This window comes from Spinacia oleracea, chromosome 4 (genome assembly GCF_020520425.1).
Source record: "Spinacia oleracea cultivar Varoflay chromosome 4, BTI_SOV_V1, whole genome shotgun sequence".
NCBI lineage: Eukaryota > Viridiplantae > Streptophyta > Magnoliopsida > Caryophyllales > Amaranthaceae > Spinacia > Spinacia oleracea.
This window is the reverse complement of record NC_079490.1, coordinates 76,456,282-76,480,356: the sequence shown is the minus strand read 5'-3', so window position 1 is coordinate 76,480,356 and position 24,075 is coordinate 76,456,282.

Genomic DNA, 24,075 nt, shown 5'->3' with positions numbered 1-24,075 from the left:
TTTCAGCGCCCAGGCCTGGGCGCCGAAGATTTCGGCGCCCAGAGCCAGGCGTTAAAAATAGGGTCTGGGCTGTTTTCTTTAGTCAGATTCGGATTCCTGAAATCCATAGAGTTTGAGATTAATTCGAGTCTTTTAGCGCGTATCAATTTTGTGACGGCATGCGTCTGGGCCCGTTACGAACTCTAGGCTCGTGAGGATTTCAATTAATACGTAACTCTTATTTCCGAATCATATTAGGAATAGGATTCTCGCAGTTTTCTATCTCATTTAGGATTTATGTTGGAATGCAACACCTAATTCTGACAGGTTTCTATCTTTTATGATTTGCCACTTTTAGAAGCTACCTTTTACGGTAGTTACTATTTTTAGCAGGTTTCCATAAATAGCAGGTTTCGGGTGAAATGAAAAGGGGAATTGAGATTCGTTTATTTCATATGAGATGCGTTGTCAAGTGGAGATTTACGCTTTCATCATCAAACCTTTCCCTTGCGGGAATAGGGACAAAAGTAGGTGTCTACAGTTAGCCCCCACTTTGACTGAGTCTTGGAGTAAGACGATGGTCAAAGTATTAGACGGAGTGCGTCACACAAGCCGTAGTGTATTATGACCTGTTTTGCGAGGGTCTCACGAGCCCCCGAGTGATAACATTTGACTTAAGGGTCATCATTTGTAGTGTCGACATATCCCTCACGTGTCATTGGGACTTGTCAACTGATAGTATAGAAACTTCCTCACTTTGTCATTGGAAGGATCTAAAGGTGCGTAGAAACTCCCTCACTTTGTCATTAGGAGTAGCTAAAGATGTTTTCAAAATCAAAGCTATAAAGTGTAATTGGGCCTGGCCAAGCCCAATCACGAGGTAAAAAATGTTTTTTAAAGATTCTCATTTTCAGGGCTAGCTAAACGAGAAAACCCCCTTGTTTTTATAGGACGTAAAACGAAGGAAAATCCAGCACCCTTGTTTTTATAGGACGTAAAACGAAGGAAAATCCAGCACCCATGTTTTTATAGGACGTAAAACGAAGGAAAATCCAGCAAAAGTTATCGCTGCAGCGACTAAGGACCTGCGCGGTTTAATGGCGCAGACCCCGCCGGCTAAAGATGGCGAGCCTGTCCGCTAAGGGTGGACACCCCGTCCGATAGAAGTGGACGAATCTGTTTTTGAAATTTGAAAATAAGGACCTACGCGGTTTGTGACGTAGACCCCGCCGGCTGAAGATGGCGAACCTGTCCGCTAAGGGTGGACACCCCGTCCGATATAAGTGGACGAATCTATTTTGAAAATTGTTTGTGCTTTTTGAAAATAAGGACCTACGCGGTTTGTGACGCAGACCCCGCCGGCTGAAGATGGCGAGCCTGTTTGTGTTTTGAAGATCTCATTTTTTGAAAACTGAGGACTTGCGCGGTTAGTGCCGCAGACCCCGCCGGCTGAAGATGGCGAGCCTGTTTTATTTTGAAGATTTTATTTTCTTTTCATTTTCGAAAACTGAGGACCTGCGCGGCTAGTGACGCAGACCTCGCCCGCTGAAGGTGGGCGAGCCCTGTCCGCTTAGGGTGGACGTCCCTGAATTTGTTTTTTAATTTGGAACTCGCGTGGTTCGATCTTGCCTGATTGAGGTGGGCAAGTCCCTATTTCATTTTTTTCTTGTGATTTTTTTTTGAGAATTTCTTTTTATTCATTCTTGTAGGAGCGAATTCTTCCCAGGGATGCTCGGATTTAGTTGCAACCTGAATGTGGGTTGACAACGTGCTTAGACGGACCATTGTCTCGTGGTCATCATCTTTCATGGTTTTGAGCTAGTCTTTACGGCTCAATTTTGCCACTACCTGGGTCCTTGATAAGGGGACTATGTATAAGTATCAACGACGACCTTTGTCTTGAGGTCGTAAACCGGTTTTATTTTTTGAGACATCCAAACACGGGACTTCGTACAGTGTAGTCTGGGAATATTGTTTTTAACTTTGCATAATATATTTTCTTTCGAGCCCCCAAGCATTCGTGCTTGATGGTCATTTCTTGTCCAAAAGGTTCCTACGCATTTTGTAATGTCTTTGATCGTGTTTGGGATCGTGCTCGTAAGTGCGAGCGATCTTTGTAGTGGTGTGCTACTTTGACAAAGTCGTGAGGTGCGACTTTCGGTAATTTTCAAGTCGAATGAGTATGGCAGGGCCCACTAGAAGTTAGGGCCTTTTTTGAGCCTGGGTTCATTTTCGGCGCCCAGGCCTGGGCGTTAAAATAATTCACGCCCAGGTGGGGCGTTGAAAGTGTTGTTTGGGCTGGTCTTTTGATGACACAGTTGGCCTCTTGTTCATTCGTTTATTTCACTTAAAAGTTCTATGTATTCTCTTTTCTTTTGTTTTTTCTTTGTTTTTAGAACGTGATGATTTTTTTGAGAAGCCGTAGCCGATTGGTGGACTACGGTGCTTGTCGCTTTGGGGCGATTATTTTAAGGAACTGTTGCTCTTAAGGTGTTCAGTTATTGCAATAGTCGGGCGAGTCTATATGGCCCGAGGAACATACCTTGAGGTGTAAGACTTTGATCGCTCTTATATTTTTTGAACGTGTTCGTGAAAGATGATATGTATGTGCGAACGAGCGTTCATAGAATGGCCGTTGTGTGCGGTCCATTAATCAGTTTGCTTGAATCATTTTTTTTGAGCAATGACTGATTTTGAATAGTTTGCTTAGAAGCTTGATAGGGGTCAGGTCCATTCATGAAGTGGGCTCAAACATCGTGCCCTTTCGATTGTTCAAACATTTGCTTCGAGATTTTTTATTTTGTTATGGTTGTTTCGTAGCTTGGAGCCCCCAAGTATGCATGTTGGGATGCTTCCTTTTGGCGTACGATTTTGTAGGTTCTTTCGAGAAAGATGCCTTGGGGTTTCGCTCGTGTAGGTGCGAGCTATCCCTTCCGTGGTAGGTAATGTTTTTCTACCTTTAATCCTTAATGTAGAAGTCGTGTGGCTTGCATTTGGGCGATAAGTAGTCTTTGCCTCTTACTCTTGGTCGTGCTTGCATTAGTGCAATGTGCCTTACCCCTTTTTAGACTTGTACTGTGGGATTATGGTGCAACGCAGGCTTGTGTGGCCTAACGGCGTGTCTTAGAACATTCCTCCAAGTGTTGGGATATCATTATTTGGAGTACTTCATCGTGCTGAATCGTTCAGGTGCTCGAACAAGTGTAGCACCTTCTGCGTGGGTTTGCACGGCTTATTACTTCGTTGATGCGATGATTCATAGGTGTTTCTTTCTTATTTTTGTATCTGGGCAAAACTTGGCTAGCAGAAAGATTCAGCGCCCAGGCTGGGGCGTTAAAGATATCGCCGCCCAGCTCTGGGCGTTGAAATTGATTTCTGGGTATATTTTGATGATTTTTTTTTTCTTTCGCTTTTGCTTTGGAACGAGGTAGACTGTGTAACGGGCGCTTGTAGGGCGAGCGTTATGTGCAGTAGCTTGATCGGAGTTTTGGTGACTCGCGATTTTCAGTTACCCTTGTTAGTGGGGTGACTTTATATATTCTAAGTAGTGCTTTAGAATTTGGGAGGGGTTGTAGCCATTCTAAGGTTCGTTTTACACGATTAAAGCTTAGGGTTGTGCCCCTATGATGTATGTATAGTATTAGCGTCGAGAATTTGCGATAAAACCGTCATTTCGAGCATTTTTAGAGTGTTTTTCTCAAGCCCCCAATTGTAGCTACGGGATTGGCTTGGTGCTATAATGCTTTGCATACGTTTTTATGCATTAATGGTGACACGGATCATGAATAGTTTGAACCAGACTCGTTTAGTGCGAGGTATGTTCGAGTAGTGATTTTGCTACTTCTCTTGTAAATGTCGTATTGTGCGACATTGCCATGGTCAAGGTAGTCACATGTTGAAGTGTGCCTTGACCAAAAGCTAGGTGCCTTTCTTTACCCATAATCGTATTTAGAAATCTTTTGACTCACTTGCAACATTGAGATAAACGCATACTTAGCTTAAACCAACGACACTTTATTATGTTCGAGGAAGTCTTTGAAAATCATTTGAAAATTATTTAAAATCCGAGTCCTACTGTGTACAATCCGAGGTGTCCTAAGTAGGTTGACTTATAGAAGGGTTCATACAGGATTACATGAGTGAATCAAAATACTGTTACGATTTTTGGGATGCTGTCTAAGGATTTGCTGGAAGCCAGGGTGCAGGCGTCAAGATATTACTTGTGCCCGTTTGGCATATGCTTTAGGCTTTTAGGGCCATCTTTTCCAGAATTGCGGGAATATAAACCATTGTCAAATTAACTTAGATTTACTTGGAGTATGTCTGCACAAAAGGTCAAGGTATACTTAGTTCTTTCCCTAGCTCTTTCAGTTCAATTTTTAGCCCCCAGTTGTTGTTATGTCTTCCCATTAATGATGCTTTCAGATTTCGATTTTAGATGCCCGTGTCGTATTCCTGAGTAGGGTGAGCCTTGGTTAAGTGCCAATTCCTATTGACAATGTCTGATTTTTTTTTTCCAAAGGGGATTCGCAAGCATTTGAATTACCATGAACGGGTGCCCTGAGTTCGAAGGAACGATGGGGCGATGCCGTAGAACAATCCTCTTTATTGCAAGCTTACTGCCCTTACTACTTGTTGGCGATCATGACTGTGTCTAGTGGTGAAAGAAGGTCTTTAAGCGAACGACTATGTCTAGTGGTGAAAGAAAGTCTTTAAGTGAGTTAGTTTGCTTTTAGGGAGGGTCAAGTCGAGTAGTTTAGAGGTCATGGACGCTTGCGCTAGCCCCCCATTCAATTGAGGCAAAGCGATCTTTTGAGTCTTGGCTAAGTGCCTAGGAGTGTGAGAGCTCCTTCTGGCAAGGGTACGTGCCCTTATTATTTTTCGATGTGTGCTCATTAATTTTGGCATCTTGATGACTTGGATTCTTCCTTTGACCTAAATTTTTCTTTCGACTTGGATTGCAAGTAATTAAATTTCAATAAGGGACTTCTATTTTTTTATTCTTGTTTTTCTATAGGCTTTAATATTTTTGCAAATTGGTTGGACCGAATCATGGATTGCCTACGTATCCGCCTTAAATAGATTTAATTTGGAATCAGGTCTTGCGTAGTTCTTAGCCTATAAAATGGTTTCTTAGAATGCCGAATTCGATAAGTATGTTCTGAGGTGAAAACATATTATTTGAAATGGTAGAATAAATGAAGTTTGTTATTATTTTAATCTGCTGCTTTGCCGTAAGCCAAAAATTTGTTTTATATTTTTTTTGAGTACATGTATTTCTTGGTGGTACGTATATCTGAATATGTGTTGTACCCCTCCAAGTGTTTGTTATTTTTCCGTGCATGTGCAGATAAAATGATGAGCACTTTGGGACAAATTTTAGCAAGCAGAGAGATTCAGCGCCCAGGCTGGGGCGCTCAAGATTTCGGCGCCCAGCTATGGGCGTTGAAAATGACTTCTGGGAGGATCTTTTTTTGGTGCACTAAATGCTTCTTTTTCTTTTTAGACTAACTTAAGAGGCGCTTTGCAAAGTTTCTTTTTTTTATTATTCACATTTTATTTTTTAATCTTTCTTACGTTGAGCGTAGAATGTACTTTTTATTTGTCTTTTTTTTATTTGTGACTCAAGACGGCTTGAAAGATGGGTTGAATGAGTTGGATAAGTTGTATAGGTATTGGTCAAGCATAAGGATTACATCTGCTAGGACTCATAATTTGCAGTCTCAAACTAGTGTCATGAGTTTACATTAACCAAGGACAATGAGTAGCATGGGGACGGCTCAAGGGAATATCAACAGGATGCATTCACACAAGTTATATGGTCATTATGCTAATGGTGGCGTAAGAACAGGTTTGGGCTTTGGAAATAATGGGCATGACGCACGTGTTAATGGCCGTGCGTGGTTTGCGGTTGATAACAAGTTTAAAAACAAGAGTTGAGGTAATGGTTTCTTGGGTTATGGCAATGAGAACATGGATGGGTTAAATGAGCTGAACAGGGACCCCAGAGTGAAGGCGTCTAAGAGCATAAGGATTGGAAAGGGTAGATATCGTAGAATTTTATGATTTGGATTGGTTGACTCAATTCTTTTCCTTCGTTTACTTTGGTAAATTTTGCGCTTTGGGAGGTACGGGCTAAGTATTTCATGGCTCGTTCTTTTCGCTCTCCCTTTTCTCTTTCTCTTTTTTCTTTTTTCTTGGGATTTTCTCCCCAACATAAATCCTTCAATCAATTTTTTATTTATTTGGGCTAAAAGGTAGATGGTTGTGGTCTTTGAGTCACGAGGCGAGACTGAGTGGGCCTCGTTTGGTAGGCCTATAGTGGACCTTTAATTTTAGTAGGCCTAGGGTGGGCCTTTAAATTGTCTTACTTTGCAAGCGTATTTAGTCGTTTCTTAAAATATGCAAATAGCGTAGATTCAAAATGTTGTTTTTACCTTATTGAATTTTAACGAAAGAATTACATCGAAAGTAATTTTTTGTTTCTTTTCAGATTCCAGTTTCTGGGATTTAATTGGAAGTTGTGATTTAGACTCAAACTTTCATTAATCTTTCTGATTATAACCCGTGTATGAATACAAGGGGGTGGCCTAGACTCAAAATAATGACATGGCGTAAGCCTATAATACTTGACCAAGCGACTCTCAAACTTGGGCTAATTGGACCATAACTTGCGTTGGTTGACACTTTAGATTTTAACCCTTGGGTGTTCATTTGTCATGCGCCATTTTGTTTAATGTTGGCAAGGTAGTTAATTGGGGAGATCGAATTTTTATTTTTGCAAGACTAGAATCATTAGTGCGGCTTCTCTCTTAGTGTGTATTGCTTTTACCCCAATGGTAGCCCTATTGGTATGCCGATTTGGGTATTTTCATGGTTGGTCATGTTGCATTCATGGAAAATCTTTTAGTCCGTACTTAATAGTATTTCAAGGAGTGAGTGACTCGAGAGGACTATGATAGTCGTGACCCAATGTGATTATAAGCCTTGAGGCCATTAATTTTTTCTTTGCTAATGGTGTTGACACCTTAGGTTCACTTTGGGGGTTGTGCGACTATGTGGGAATGATTTTCAGAATGTGACTGTTTCCATTTTGCAAATACTATAATATATTCTTTTTATTGGTGAGAGAGAGTATTGAGGCCGTAGACTCTTAGCAAGGGATGACAATTACATATGGGTGTTTTATTGATTTAAATGTTAGAAAGGGAGACTCAATATGGTTTAACCTTTTAATTTGCAGAACGACACCAAGCATTAGGACCGATTCTATGGATAAGACAACCAAGACTTAGGATTTAGATTGTACTTTGGCATAGCCTAGTCTAGACTCGGATTTACTTTTTATTTGAACATTATTTTTTGAAGAATTTATTCGAACACCATTTTTTTTGAATTCTTTGCCCATGTGACATTCAAGGTCGTTTACTTAGCATGCTCGGTTTTGGTGCCGAGCATTGTCGTCGTAGGAGGCCTAACAACGACACAAAGAGTTATTTTATTTTTCACAAGTCGCTTTTTAGAATCGAGTGCCTTTCATACGCTCTCGCAGCAATTTTTTCAAAAAGTTTCTTTTTTTGCTACGTATATTTTTTATGCGCGGGCACCGAGGCTGCTGTGCCTGACCAAAAGGCCAGGCAGCAACTTCAGCGCCCAGCAGTGGGTGTGGGAAATTTCGGCGCCCAGCCATGGGCGTTGAAAATGCGTCCCTGGCTGGTTCTCGTTTTCAGTTTTCGTCTACTTTTGTTTTTGCGACTTTAAATATGCGTGCTTGCCCTATAACGTCCTTTACGCGTTGTGCAGCGTTTGTGGGATTCATTACGGCCATCCCGAGCGTCGCTTATTTTTGTGGCGATCGTTCGGGCTTGCGGAACACGTATTTTGGTATAACTCTTTGGCCAATTGGTTCATGAATATTTGGGCAATTTTTAAGGTCGTTGGTTTCCTACCATTATTTGTCTAGCATTATTCGTACGCACAATCATAACATAGTCACATAGTTCGCTCCACATAACTACATTACAAACATGGATTTGAAACTCAAATATGTCACGTTGTTTATGATAGGCTTCTATGGGTAGTATTTGCGCCTGGCTTGGTACCGCTTCTATCGTAGATCCAACACATGCCCCGGTCGAGGTAGTGTCTTCAACAGACGAATTTCGCCCAAGAGGCCAACCCGCAAGTGCAAGCCAAGGGGGCATGCAGGCGAGAGGGACCTAATGAGCGAGCGATTGGGTTCGGGATAGGTGTACTACCTGCACAAGTACCGAGTGGGCAACATGCGCGGCGTATGCACCCCCCTATTGGCGAAAAAAAGGTATCCTTAGTCCCAACTCCCGAGGGAGCCGAGATTCGTTATGCTGTTCTGCCCGTTCACATTAATATGCTGATTTTCAGGTCGTCCCAACTTGATGGGGAAATAAACGCGGGGTAGGATCGTTTCACCCTTCGGCTATTTTGATTACCTACAAGCACGAGTATTTCCTTCACTATCCCCAGTGGAGTCGCCAATGTGAGGGGGTCGAAAAAGCACGAGGCTAATGCGTGACCTCGTCCCTCGTGGGTGTGACGATTCTTTTTATTCAATCAAGTGTAATTGGATTTCCTGTGAGTTTACACCCAATTGACTAGTAATATAGGAGTCGCCATTCAGTTTTTAACGACAATGAGAAAAACTGACAAAACCCGGTTATCGTGACATAAAGGGAGTGCAATTATGTTTGACCACGACGGCCGTAGGTTCCCTTGTGATCCCTGGTGTGGGGATCTCTCAACATACACCCGCAAGGTAGAGATTGAGGGTTCGGGGGACTGTAACTACCGAGAGGAGTACTTCGCTCGTCGATAACTCCAGAGGCAGGATATCCTTACTAGCTAAACATAAACAATTGAAGGGACATGCGTTAACTATTAAACTAATCTGAATTGATTTTAGCAATATGCAACATATAATACTAATTCGATCGTGATTATCTGATTTAAATAGCATTAAGGGACCTAGCATGATAATCCGATTCCCCAAAAATATTATATTTGTTAGGCGTGATAGAACAATCAGATTAGGTTAGTTTAACAGTTCATAAAAAGGGCGAGGAAAGCAGTTAAATCATCGAAAAGGGACACATTACGACGCACCCTTGAGAGGTGCGTCACGGTTCTCAAAAAACTAACCACTTTGACTTTGCTATTTCTCCTTTTTATTTAACGAATCTCAATTATGGGACAGGATACGTTCTGTTCGATTTGTGGATCGATTGCGACAGAACGCGTGAACAATTTCGCAGCGTGAGGCTTAGGCTAAGGATTGGAGTCAATACTCAGAATATAATTGTGTGTTGTGTGTGTTCCTTTCACGTCGAATTTAGGGGCATATTAATAGGGAAGAGTTCGTGGAAAGATAGAATTGCAGAGTTCTAATCCACAAAGAATTAGAAAAAAACACGTACCCAGGTATTTTCAGCGCCCAGGCCTGGGCGCCGAAGATTTCGGCGCCCAGAGCCAGGGTTTGAAAATAGGGTCTGGGCTGTTTTCTTTAGTCAGATTCGGATTCCTGAAATCCGTAGAGTTTGAGATTAATTCGAGTCTTTTAGCGCGTATCAATTTTGTGACGGAATGCGTCTGGGCCCGTTACGAACTCTAGGCTCGTTAGGATTTCAATTAATACGTAACTCTTATTTCCGAATCATATTAGGAATAAGATTCTCGCAGTTTTCTATCTCATTTAGGATTTATGTTGGAATGCAACACCTAATTCTGACAGGTTTCTATCTTTTATGATTTGCCACTTTTAGAAGCTAACTTTTACGGCAGTTACTATTTTTAGCTGGTTTCCATAAATAGCAGGTTTCGGGTGAAATGAAAAGGGGAATTGAGATTCGTTTATTTCATAGGAGATGCGTTGTCAAGTGGAGATTTACGCTTTCATCATCGAACCTTTCCCTTGCGGGAATGGGGACATAAGTAGGTGTCTACAGGCGTGAGGCCGAGCACGCGAGGGCACGAGCACTGCTGTGAGGCGTGCGGTGCCGAGCAAAGAGAGGAGAGGAGAGATGGAGTGAGGGGCAAGAAAAACAAAAGAGGGTTTATGAATTTTAAGGGCTCATTTAATGATGGGGGAGTCCTATTTATAGGCTCCCTAATCCCTTGATGGGCTAGGCTTAGGAGATTTGAGTTGGGCTTAGGAAACAAATGATTGGGCTAGCTTAGGATTTAATTTAAACTCTTTTGATTGGGCTCGTTTAATAAAACGAATTGGACTTTTTATTTAAAACCCGAAGCACATAAAATCATTTGCAACTCATTTAATTTCCCGACTCAAGAATTAAATTCGTTTCGTAATTAATTAAAATAATAAATATTCCAATTAATTATAATACATTAAATAAATACTTTAAATATTATTTAAATGTTAATAAATCGTAAAATGCTTTATAAATATAATAAAATATATTTATAAATATTATAAAAATACGAGGTATTACAGTCTACCCTCCTTAAAAGAAGTTTCGTCCCGAAACTTGGGTTCGGAAATCAAAATTCAACTCAAAACTTGAGACTTTCTGAGACTTTCAATACGTTCATTTACAAAAGTTTTAAGTGGTTGTACTCTTTACATGATTAAACAGGACAATAATAAGTGCAAATTCAATAGAAAGCACTAAATTAAGCATAAAATAGGGGAAAACAAGGTAAAAAGCGCGAAATTCTACCGCACTCTACCCCCCTTAAAAGACACGAGTTACGACCCCGTAACTTAACTAACCTCGGGGAAAAGCTCGGGATATTTCTTTCTCATTTCGTCCTCCGCTTCCCAAGTGGCTTCCTCAGATTCTTGGTTAGACCACAACACTTTCACAATTTTCACATCTTTAGTACGCGTACTACGCACTTTGCTATCAAGGATTTTAACAGGTCTTTCCTCAAAGGTTAGACTTTGGTCTAATTCTATTGTCTCCGGTTGCAACACATGCGATTTATCCGGGATATATTTCCTTAACTGAGATATGTGGAACACATTATGCACTCTATGCAAGTCCATAAGCAAGGCTAGTCTATAAGCTACCTTTCCGATTCTTTCTTATATCTCATATGGGCCTATGTACTTAGGGCTTAACTTCCCTTTCTTCCCAAATCTCATGACACCTTTCATTGGTGACACTTTGAGCAACACTTTATCACCTATGTTGAACTCTTCATCCCTACGTTTCAAGTCTGCATAACTCTTTTGGCGATCCTGCGCCGCTTGAATCTTTGATTGGATGGTTCGGATTTGGTTCATGGTGTCCTCTATCATTTGAGGTCCCAACACTACGTTTTCACTAATATCGTTCCAACAAAGTGGACTTCTACACTTTCGTCCATACAAAGCCTCAAATGGTGCCATTCCAATGCTAGCATGATAGCTATTGTTATAGGAAAACTCAATCAAATCTAGGCTATCTTCCCAACTTCCTTGGAAATCAATAACGCATGCCCGAAGCATGTCCTCCAAGGTTTGGATAGTTCTTTCAGTTTGGCCATCCGTGGCTGGGTGGAAGGCTGTACTCATTTTCAATGTCGTACCAAAGCTCTTCTGCACACTTTTCCAGAAATTCGAAAGAAACCTTGAATCTCTATCTGATACGATATCCTTAGGAACTCCATGTAACCTCACAACATTCTTAATGTAGGCTTTAGCATTTCCATTTTCCAGGTTTCGTTCATTGGTATAAACACTGCTGACTTGGTCAACCTATCTACCACAACCCAAATTGTATCATTCCCAGTCTTTGACTTAGGTAAACAAGTGACAAAGTCCATAGAAATACAGTCCCATTTCCAGCTTGGAATCTCTAAAGGTTGGACTTTCCCTTGAGGTCTCCTATGCTCAATTTTAACCTTCTGACAAGTCAAACATCTAGCCAAAAATTCAGCCACTTCGTTCTTCATCCTTGGCCACCATTAGACCTTTTTCAAGTCCTTATACAACTTGTCACCCCCTGGGTGCACAGAATATGGCGTATTATGCCCTTCTTTCATCAATCTCTCTTTCAGTTCTCCACACTTTTGAGGCACGCACCACCTGCCTTTGCACCTCAAGCTTCCATCATCATGGATTCGGAAATCTACCTCCTTACCTTGCGAAATCTTTTCCTTGATTCGCTCCAACTTCACATCACCAGCTTGATTCTCCCTAATCTCATCAAATATTGACGGTTGAATGGTTAAGGCATTCATTATTCCCACAAGGCTTTCACCACTTACTATTTCAAGGTTCAAACACTGCATGTCCTTACACAGCTCGTTAGCAACTACTAACGCATTAACACTATGACTTGATTTCCTACTCAAGGCATCCGCAACTACATTGGCTTTTCCCTCATGGTACTGGATATCCAAATCATAGTCCTTAATTAACTCCAACCACCTTCGTTGGCGCATATTCAGATCCTTCTGTGTAAAGACGTACTTCAAACTCTTATGGTCCGTAAATATCCTACACTGCACACCGTACAGATAGTGTCTCCATATCTTCAATGCAAATACTATAGCCGCTAGTTCTAAATCATGGGTAGGGTAATTGGATTCATATGGCTTCAATTGCCTTGACGCATACGCAATAACTTTCCCGTTTTGCATCAATACACACCCCAAACCATTCTTAGAGGCATCACTATACACATCGTATGCACCACTTGTAAGGTTATGATACATATGACAATTCATAAATCATGCGGAAAAACCATTTAGCCAGGAATACATATTATTTACACATAATCATATAGCATAATTTAGATGCATACTCTTTGTTGCGTGCCTTCCCTAGCTGCGCCCGAACCGAACAAGAACAAGTCTTTAGGACTCCAAGTGTCGTCCCTCCGTAGATAGTCCACAGCACGTCCGGATCCGCCTTAAGATTGACCAACTAGAATCGCCCTTAAGGTACTAAAGAATTTCGGCACTCATAGTCAAGAAATGTGTCTGAATTTTCTCTCAAAAACTCACTTTGAATACTTGAATAATCTCTGAAAATATGTGACCCTAGGCACTTATTTATAGAGTTATGGAAAGGGTTTTGGAATCCTATTAGGATACTAATTTATTTAATTATAACCCTACTAGGACTCTAATTAAATAATCATTATCTAATAGTTTTAGGATTTAATCACACTTTGAATCCTGATTGCTTCAGGATTCCCGCACAAGTAATGTACGAGCACCGTACACCCGCGCAAGCCTTGCGGCCCACGCTAGGCGCACAGCGCTCGGCCCACTGCTGTGCTCCGCGCGCGCGCCCAAGGCCTTGGCTGGGCCTGGCCTTGCGCTGGGCCTGGTCGAGGCTTTGGCGTGCGCTGGTGTGTGTTGGCTCGCTGGGCGACGGCCTGGCTTCGTGCTGGGCCTTCGTCTAGCGGGCCTCGTCCGATGCTAATTCGTACGATACGCTTCCGATTAAATTCCCGATTCCGGAATTCATTTCCGATACGAACAATATTTAATATTTCCGATTCCGGAATTAATTTCCGTTTCGAACAAATATTTAATATTTCCGTTTCCGGAATTATTTTCCGATTCCGATAATATTTCCGATTCTGACAATATTTCCGTTTCCGGCAATATTTCCGATTCTGGCAATATTTCCATTTCCGATAATATTTTCCGATACGTACCATATTTCCGTTTCCGGCAACATCTACGACTTGGATAATATTTATATTTCCGATACGATCCATATTTCCGTTTCCGGCAATATCATCGTTTCCGGAGTATTCATTTCTTGCCTGTGACGATCTCAGCTCCCACTGAAACCAAGATCCGTCGATTCCGAATATCCATAGATGGAGTATCTAATGCCATTAAATACTTGATCCGTTTACGTACTATTTGTGTGACCCTACGGGTTCAGTCAAGAGTAAGCTGTGGATTAATATCATTAATTCCACTTGAACTGAAGCGGCCTCTAGCTAGGCATTCAGCTCACTTGATCTCACTGAATTATTAACTTGTTAATTAATACTGAACCGCATTTATTAGACTTAACATAGAATGCATACTTGGACCAAGGGCATTATTTCCTTCAGTCTCCCACTTGTCCTTAGGGACAAGTGTGCATTTCCTAATTCCTTTGTCGCTCGATGCTTGCTCTTGAACATAAGGTAAGAGTTGTCATCCTTATTATGTCCAGAGGTGTTTCTCGGTTTCAGAGTTCAACTGATCAAATAAACAGATAATCATAGCCTATGATTCATCCGAGCACGGCCATGCATTTCACAGTTTCTAGCTCTCCGAGTGGCCTTGTACAACTTTTAAGCATCTCATCCCGATTTATGGGAGGACAATCCCAATCTTGCGATCTTGAGATTAGACTTCGTTTGATAGGTGATTACCTGAGCGTTGCCTTTATAGCCTCCTTTTACGGTGCGACGGTTGGTCAACGTCAAAGCAACCAATTCTCAAACAAGTAATCTCAAATCACTCAGGTATTGAGGATTTAGTGTCTAATAATTTTAATGAAATTTACTTATGACAGATTTTCATCTCTTACAGTAAAGTTTCATAGGTCTTGTCCGATACTAGTCTTCCCAAAGTAAGTATCTATGCAAATGATTATGACATTGCCATGTCCACATAGTTCAAGAAACAGAACTACTAGTCATCTTGCATTCTAATCGTCTATGCGTCCAATTTTATAGAAAACTCCGACTAGGGACCATTTTCAACCTTTGACATTCAAGTTCACTTGATAGACATTTCTTAGTCACAGGACTGGTCCTGACAGTCTATCTTGAATATATCGTCAAATTGAAGGGACTTATCATTTAATAAACCACAAATTAAATGGAAAAATGAATTCTTTTCATTTATTGTGAATGATTAACCAATAATGTTTTACAAAGATTTAAACTCTAAAACTTTAAAACATTAAACAGAGACATCAAAGCCATTCTCCAATATGCTTGATTCCCATAGCTGCAGTGTGCGAGTTGTGCTTCGCTTGCGGCAGAGGTTTAGTCAATGGATCTGATATGTTGTCATCAGTTCCAATTTTGCTTATCTCGACTTCTTTTCTTTCAACGAACTCTCGTAGAAGGTGAAATCTACGAAGTACATGCTTGACTCTCTGGTGGTGTCTAGGCTCCTTTGCCTGTGCAATAGCTCCGTTATTGTCACAATACAGGGCTATTGGTCCTTTAATGGAGGGGACTACACCAAGTTCTCCTATGAACTTCCTTAGCCATATAGCTTCCTTTGCTTCTTCATGTGCAGCAATGTACTCCGCTTCAGTTGTAGAATCCGCAATGGTGCTTTGCTTAGCACTTTTCCAGCTTACTGCTCCTCCGTTGAGGCAGAAGACAAACCCAGACTGTGATCTGAAATCATCTTTGTCGGTTTAGAAACTTGCGTCCGTATAGCCTTTAACAATTAATTCATCATCTCCACCATAGACCAGGAAGTCATCTTTGTGCCTTTTTAGGTACTTCAGAATGTTCTTGGCAGCAGTCCAATGCGCCTCTCCTGGGTCTGACTGGTATCTGCTCGTAGCACTGAGTGCGTACGCAACATCCGGGCGTGTACATATCATAGCATACATTATTGAACCAATCAATGATGCATATGGAATCCCATTCATTCGTCTACGCTCATCAAGTGTTTTTGGGCACTGAGTCTTGCTTAGAGTCATTCCATGAGACATGGGTAGGTAGCCTCGCTTGGAGTCCGCCATCTTGAACCTATCAAGCACCTTATTGATATAAGTGCTTTGACTAAGTCCAATCATCCTTTTAGATCTATCTCTGTAAATCTTGATGCCCAATATGTACTGTGCTTCTCCTAGATCCTTCATCGAAAAACATTTCCCAAGCCAAATCTTGACAGAGTTTAACATAGGAATGTCATTTCCGATAAGTAATATGTCGTCGACATATAATACTAGGAAAGCAATTTTGCTCCCACTGACCTTCTTGTATACACAAGATTCGTCTACGTTCTTGATGAAACCAAAGTCACTGACTGCTTCATCAAAACGTATATTCCAGCTCCTGGATGCCTGCTTCAATCCGTAGATTGACTTCTTTAGCTTGCATACCTTTTTAGCATTCTTTGGATCCTCAAAACCTTCAGGCTGTGTCATAAACACAGTTTCTGTTAAAACGCCGTTTAAGAAAGCAGTTTTGACATCCATCTGCCATATTTCGTAATCGTAATATGCAGCGATTTCTAACATTATACGAATAGACTTTAGCATTGCAACTGGTGAAAAGGTTTCATCGTAATCCACACCGTGGACTTGCCTGTAACCTTTTGCAACCAATCTAGCTTTGAAAACTTCAAGTTTCCCATCCTTGTCCTTTTTCAGTTTGAAAACCCATTTGCTTCCAATGGCTTGGTAGCCATCTGGCAAATCGACCAGATCCCATACTTGGTTTTCAGACATGGAGTCTAATTCAGATTGCATGGCTTCTTGCCATTGCTTGGAGCTAGGGCTCGTCATAGCTTGTTTGTAAGTCGCAGGTTCATCACTTTCAAGTAATAGAACGTCATAGCTCTCGTTCGTCAAAATACCTAAGTACCTTTCTGGTTGAGATCTATATCTTTGCGATCTACGCGGGGTAACATTTCTAGATTGACCATGATTCTCACCAGATTCTTCTAAAGATCTCTGAGTTTCATCCTGAATGTCATCTTGAGCATTCTCTAGAGTTTGTTGTTCGACTCGAATTTCTTTGAGGTCTACTTTTCTCCCACTTGTCATTTTGGAAATGTGATCTTTCTCCAAAAAGACACCATCTCGAGCAACAAACACCTTGTTCTCAGATGTATTGTAGAAGTAATACCCCTTTGTTTCCTTTGGATAGCCCACAAGGATACATTTGTCAGATTTTGGATGAAGTTTGTCTGAAATTAATCGTTTGACGTATACTTCACATCCCCAAATCTTAAGAAAAGACACATTTGGAGGCTTTCCAAACCATAATTCGTATGGAGTCTTTTCGACAGCTTTAGACGGAGCTCTATTTATAGTGAGTGGAGCTGTATTTAGTGCATGTCCCCAAAATTCTAATGGAAGTTCGGCCTGACCCATCATTGACCTGACCATGTCTAGCAAGGTTCTGTTCCTCCGTTCCGACACACCGTTCCATTGTGGTGTTCCAGGAGGAGTCAATTCTAGAATTCCACATTCTTTCAGATGGTCATCAAATTCATAGCTCAGATATTCACCGCCTCTATCAGACCGCAGTGCCTTAATCTTCTTGCCTAATTGATTCTCTACTTCACTCTGAAATTCCTTGAATTTGTCAAAGGATTCAGACTTATGCTTCATTAGGTAGATATAACCATATCTACTGAAGTCATCAGTGAAAGTGATAAAGTAGCTGAAACCACCTCTAGCATTTGTACTCATTGGTCCACATACATCTGTATGTATTAAACCCAATAGTTCATTTGCTCTTTCTCCAACTTTAGAGAAAGGTTGCTTTGTCATTTTGCCAAGTAAACATGATTCGCATTTACCATAATCCTCTAAGTCAAATGGTTCTAGAATTCCTTCCTTTTGAAGTCTTTCTAAGCGTTTCAAGTTTATATGGCCTAATCGACAATGCCACAGATAGGTGAGATCTGAATCATCCTTTTTGGCCTTTTTGGTATTTATGTTATATACTTGTTTGTCGTGATCTAATAAATAAAGTCCATTGACTAATCTAGCAGATCCATAAAACATCTCTTTAAAATAAAACGAACAACTATTGTCTTTTATTAAAAAGGAAATCCCTTAGCATCTAAGCAAGAAACTGAAATGATGTTTTTAGTAAGACTTGGAACATGGAAACATTCTTCCAGTTCCAAAACTAGCCCGGAGGGCAACGACAAATAGTAAGTTCCTACAGCTAATGCAGCAATCCGTGCTCCATTTCCTACTCGTAGGTCGACTTCACCCTTGCTTAACTTTCTACTTCTTCTTAGTCCCTGTGGATTGGAACATAAGTGTGAGCCACAACCTGTATCTAATACCCAAGAAGTTGAATTAGCAAGTATACAGTCTATAACGAAAATACCTGAAGATGGAACGACTGTTCCGTTCTTCTGATCTTCCTTTAGCTTTGAACATTCTCTTTTGTAATGGCCTATTCCATCACAATAAAGACAGCTTGATGTGGACTTGTCCTGCTTTGATTTAGCATTGCTCTTGGACTTTCCACCTTTCTTGAACGGTCTCCTTCTAGCCTTGAGTAAATCTTTGGCTTCACAGTCCAGTATTATTTCAGCCTTTCTAACAAGGTGAACAAATTCTGCAACTGTTTCTTCTCTTGGTTCACTTAGGTATAGTTGCTTGAAGCGACCAAACCCACTGTGTAGTGAATTGAGCAAGATAGAGACTGCCATCCTTTCGCTTATTGGTGTTCCTAGTAGACTTAGGCGATCAAAGTATGAACGCATAAGATCCACATGGAACCTCAGTAGGACGCCTACCCTCTGTTTAGTGCGAAGGAGCTGAACATGTGTTTCTTGGACCTCCATCCTATAACACCTGTTGGGAGAACTAACCTTTAGACCAGACATTGATTCAATCAACTCATGGACGTTCAGGTCCCTGTCCTCCGTGCTTCCACGACAGATATCCCTCAGATTCTTGATGAGCGTAAAAGGTTCATAGGCTACAAACCTTTTAGCCCAATCATCAGGGATATTGTTCAGCATGAGACTCATAACCTTTTTGAGATCCGCATCCCAGGCGTAAATTCTCTCAGGGGTCATGTCTCTGGCATAGTAGCTTGGCATGGGATGTGACAGTACATACTCAAGTCCATTGAGTTTGACTATTTCAACTAGCTTAGCTTCCCATTCAAGAAAATTTGCCAGGTTCAGCTTGACCATAAGCTCAGAACCCATGATGATGTTTTGATTGTTGTTTGCCATATTAAAAACTACAATTGAAAAGAATAAACAAATAAATAACCATTCACAGTTTCTCTTAATAAACTTAAATCCTAGCATACATGCATAATTCAATGTTTATTAAGCATTTTATTCAAGTTATGTGTTCCGGCAGGTGTGAATAAAATGATTCCAAGATCCTAAAATCATTGAAGAACTAAGCACAGTTTGTCGACTTAATCCTAGAACATCTTAGGTAAGCAAAAGCCTTTTGCTAATAGTCTAGAAACTATTCTTGGTTGATAGGTACGTCTAAGAACTTATTAGGTAAACCTATCGATTTTGCCACGACATAAAAGGACTCCTTACTTATATCGTTGAGTTTCACCAAAACTAACATGTACTCACAATTATTTGTGTACCTTGCCCCTTTAGGACCAATAAGTAACACTTCGCTGAGCGAAAACTATTACTAGATTGATGTAAAGGATATCCAAGCAAGTGTATATTTTGGCATGGCACCTTTTAACTCAATTTTTTAAGTTTGGAACTTAAGGCTCTTACTATGTTGGTTAGATTTTAAGTGAACTAAAATCCTTAATCATGCAACATAATCAAGCCACAATCTTATGCATAATTAAGACATATTTAAAGCAATAAATAACTTAAAGCATGCATAAGATAAATGTGATCTAGTATGGCCCGACTTCATCTTGAAGCTTTGACTTCAAAGTCCGTCTTGAAAATCTCCGTGGGAGGCACCATTTTCTTCAAATAGGATAAGCTATAATTAAAACTAATTACAACTATTTGATGGTACGCATACCATATTTGAATTGAAAAACGACTTTGGTACTTTAGACCAATTACATTTAAATTAATGGTACGCAGACCATATTTTCTATCCTATTTGGGCCATACTAGTCACTTCATAACCTGCAAAACAGTACATATACAATATATACCATTCACCCATTCATTATCATGAATGGCCCACATAGCTGGTTAGTAAAACACATTATGCATCACGTAAACATTTGCAGCAATTAATCAAGGGCACCAATAATCTACCAATTATTCAGTCCTTATTAATTCTAATCAAGTTGTTTTAACCTTAAGGATTTGTAGACCTAATCAAGAGTTTATGACTAAAAGAGCTCCCACTTAAACCAATAAATTTATATGCTTTACTAATTTTAAACATAAAAATGTATTTCTAGTCTAACCGGAAACATACAAATTTAATTAAAATTTAAAGCTCATATGAATTTATAATTGAATCCAAAAAGTTTAATTTAATTTCAGTCGTATTTAAATTTATTCATGATTTTAATTTTAGTAAAATAATTAGAATAAATAGAATTTATTATAATTACAATATTCAAAATTAAAATCCAAGAAAATAATTTAAATTATTAATTTTAAAATTAATTAAAACTACGTAAACTGAAAAATTTCAAATTAAACATTCAAAACGATCTAATCGCAACGCAAACACCCTACGCATCGCACGCCCATGGGCCACACGCACACAGCCATCGCTGGCCATGTGCGCGCAGCCCATGCGCTCGTCGCATAGCTGCTGCATCTTCCATCGCAAGCTATCGCACAAGTGGTGCTCGCTGCGCGCGCGCCAGCGCTCGATGCACGCGAGCCATCGCTCGCTGTGCGCGCTCGCCAGCGCTTGCTGCGCGCGCTCCAGCGCTTGATGCACGCGAGCCATCGCTCGCTGTGCGCGAGCAATTGCGCGATCAACGCTGGGCGCAGCGCTCGTGGCACGCGAGCTTGCGCTCGCTGCGCGCGAGGCTGCGCGCGCTTGCGCGAGGCAGTGCGCGTTGTGGCGCAGCTCGCTTGCTGCCCACACGCGACTGCCATGCCTTGCCTTCGCCCATGCCCATTCATCCATAGCTCGTGCCCCACGACACAAGGCAGGGCTGCTGCCTTGTGCTCGTGCACCATGCCCCTGCTCATTGCATTCGTGCCGCACGGGCGACGAGCTCCCTTGCTCGTCGTCGCATGCCCGCACTATACAACACCCCTTAAGGGTAACACGAAGCGTCCATTGCTTTGTGCGTGCAAGTTATATGAACGAATCGCATAAAAATTTAAAATTTATATTTAAAATTAATGACAAATTAATAAATAATATTAATTTCATAATTTTAGGGCGAAAAAATCGAAAATTTATTATTCAATTGATTTCCGATTATCATGGATTCAAGCCTAGGTCATAAAAATTTAAAATTTATCATAAATTTACAATTTTTATGGTGGTTTTTAATCATAGGTTTCTAATTAAATTATAATTAATTATGAAAATCAAATTAATTCTAAATTATTCTAATTTTCAACAAATTAATCATAATTACAAATTAGATTGCATAATTAACAAGGCTAGGCATTCAAACTTGTTAAACATATACAGTAGGTCAATCAAAAATTCAAGATTTATCAACAAGAATCGCAAATATTTAATTTAACATTTTAAATTTACGAAATTTTGCATTCGAAAAACTAAAACCTTCGAAAAGTCATAGTCAAAATTTTAGAATGCCTTTTACATGCGGAATTGACACAAAAATCACTCGATTTGGATGAGTAACGAAGAAACTGCCGAAAAACTGCGTACGTATAATTAAATAAACGCAATTTGCAATTAATTAACAATTACAAAAATTAATCACCCCTTTTAATTCTTGCAAATTTGTAATATTTAACCATGTTCATGCAATTTAGATTATGAAAATAATAAGAGGCTCGTGATACCACTGTAAGGTTATGATACATATGACAATTCATAAATCATGCGGAAAAACCATTTAGCCAGGAATACATATTATTTACACATAATCATATAGCATAATTTAGATGCATACTCTTTGTTGCGTGCCTTCCCTAGCTGCGCCCGAACCGAACAAGAACAAGTCTTTAGGACTCCAAGTGTCGTCCCTCCGTAGATAGTCCACAGCACGTCCGGATCCGCCTTAAGATTGACCAACTAGAATCGCCCTTAAGGTACTAAAGAATTTCGGCACTTATAGTCAAGAAATGTGTCTGAATTTTCTCTCAAAAACTCACTTTGAATACTTGAATAATCTCTGAAAATATGTGACCCTAGGCACTTATTTATAGAGTTATGGAAAGGGTTTTGGAATCCTATTAGGATACTAATTTATTTAATTATAACCCTACTAGGACTCTAATTAAATAATCATTATCTAATACTTTTAGGATTTAATCACACTTTGAATCCTGATTGCTTCAGGATTCCCGCACAAGTAATGCACGAGCACCGTACACCCGCGCAAGCCTTGCGGCCCACGCTAGGCGCACAGCGCTCGGCCCACTGCTGTGCTCCGCGCGCGCGCCCAAGGCCTTGGCTGGGCCTGGCCTTGCGCTGGGCCTGGTCGAGGCTTTGGCGTGCGCTGGTGTGCGTTGGCTCGCTGGGCGACGGCCTGGCTTCATGCTGGGCCTTCGTCTAGCGGGCCTCGTCCGATGCTAATTCGTACGATACGCTTCCGATTAAATTCCCGATTCCGGAATTCATTTCCGATACGAACAATATTTAATATTTCCGATTCCGGAATTAATTTCCGTTTCGAACAAATATTTAATATTTCCGTTTCCGGAATTATTTTCCGATTCCGATAATATTTCCAATTCTGACAATATTTCCGTTTCCGGCAATATTTCCGATTCTGGCAATATATCCATTTCCGATAATATTTTCCGATACGTACCATGTTTCCGTTTCCGGCAACATCTACGACTTGGATAATATTTATATTTCCGATACGATCCATATTTCCGTTTCCGGCAATATCATCGTTTCCGGAGTATTCATTTCTTGCCTGTGACGATCTCAGCTCCCACTGAAACCAAGATCCGTCGATTCCGAATATCCATAGATGGAGTATCTAATGCCATTAAATACTTGATCCGTTTACGTACTATTTGTGTGACCCTACGGGTTCAGTCAAGAGTAAGCTGTGGATTAATATCATTAATTCCACTTGAACTGAAGCGGCCTCTAGCTAGGCATTCAGCTCACTTGATCTCACTGAATTATTAACTTGTTAATTAATACTGAACCGCATTTATTAGACTTAACATAGAATGCATACTTGGACCAAGGGCATTATTTCCTTCACCACTCTCATCTGGTAAGGTTAACACTGGCGCGGTTGTCAATCGCGTCTTTAAGGCTTGGAATGCTTCCTCACACTGGTCACTCCATTCAAACTTGGTTTCCTTCTTCATCAAGGTACTCATTGGCTTGGCTATCCTAGAGAAGTCTTGAACAAATCGTCTATAGTAGCCAGCTAATCCCAGAAAACTACGAATGTCAGTCACACTCTTGGGCGTAGGCCATTCACTAACAGCTTTGATCTTAGCAGGGTCGACTGCCACTCCTTCTTTTGACACAAAATGTCCCAAAAATGCAACTCTTTCTAACCAAAACTCACACTTTGAGAATTTGGCATACAACTGGTTATCTCTCAAGGTACTCAACACCGATCTCAAGTGTTCCGCGTGATCTTCTTCACTCTTTGAATACACTAGGATGTCATCTATGAAAACCACTACAAACTTGTCCAAATAGGCATGGAATACACGGTTCATTAAGTCCATAAATATTGCAGGGGCATTGGTTAACCCAAAAGGCATAACAGTGAACTCATAATGTCCGTATCTAGTTCTGAATGCGGTCTTTGGTATGTCATGGTCAGCGATTCTCAATTGATGATAACCCGAACGCAAATCGATCTTTGAAAAGATTCCTGCTCCTTTTAGTTGGTCAAATAGGTCTTCTATCCTAGGTAATGGATATTTGTTCTTGATTGTGACCTTATTGAGCTCCCTGTAGTCTATACAGAGCCTCATACTGCCATCCTTTTTCTTCACAAACAACACTGGTGCTCCCCAAGGCGATGCACTTGGCCTAATATAACCTTTCTCCAACAGATCCTCTAGTTGGCTTTTTAATTCATTCAATTCTGCTGGAGCCATTCGATAAGGTGCTTTTGAAATAGGGGCGGTTCCAGGCACTAAATCTATGGTGAAGTCAATAGGTCGATTGGGAGGCATTCCCGGGATCTCTTCTGGAAATACTTCATTGACTACTGCGATATTCTCAGGCTGATCCTTGATCACATGCTCTAAGTTCCTTACATTACATAAGAAAGCTGGGTTCCCTTTACTGACTAGCTCCACGAGTTCCATTGCCGTGATGATTCCTAT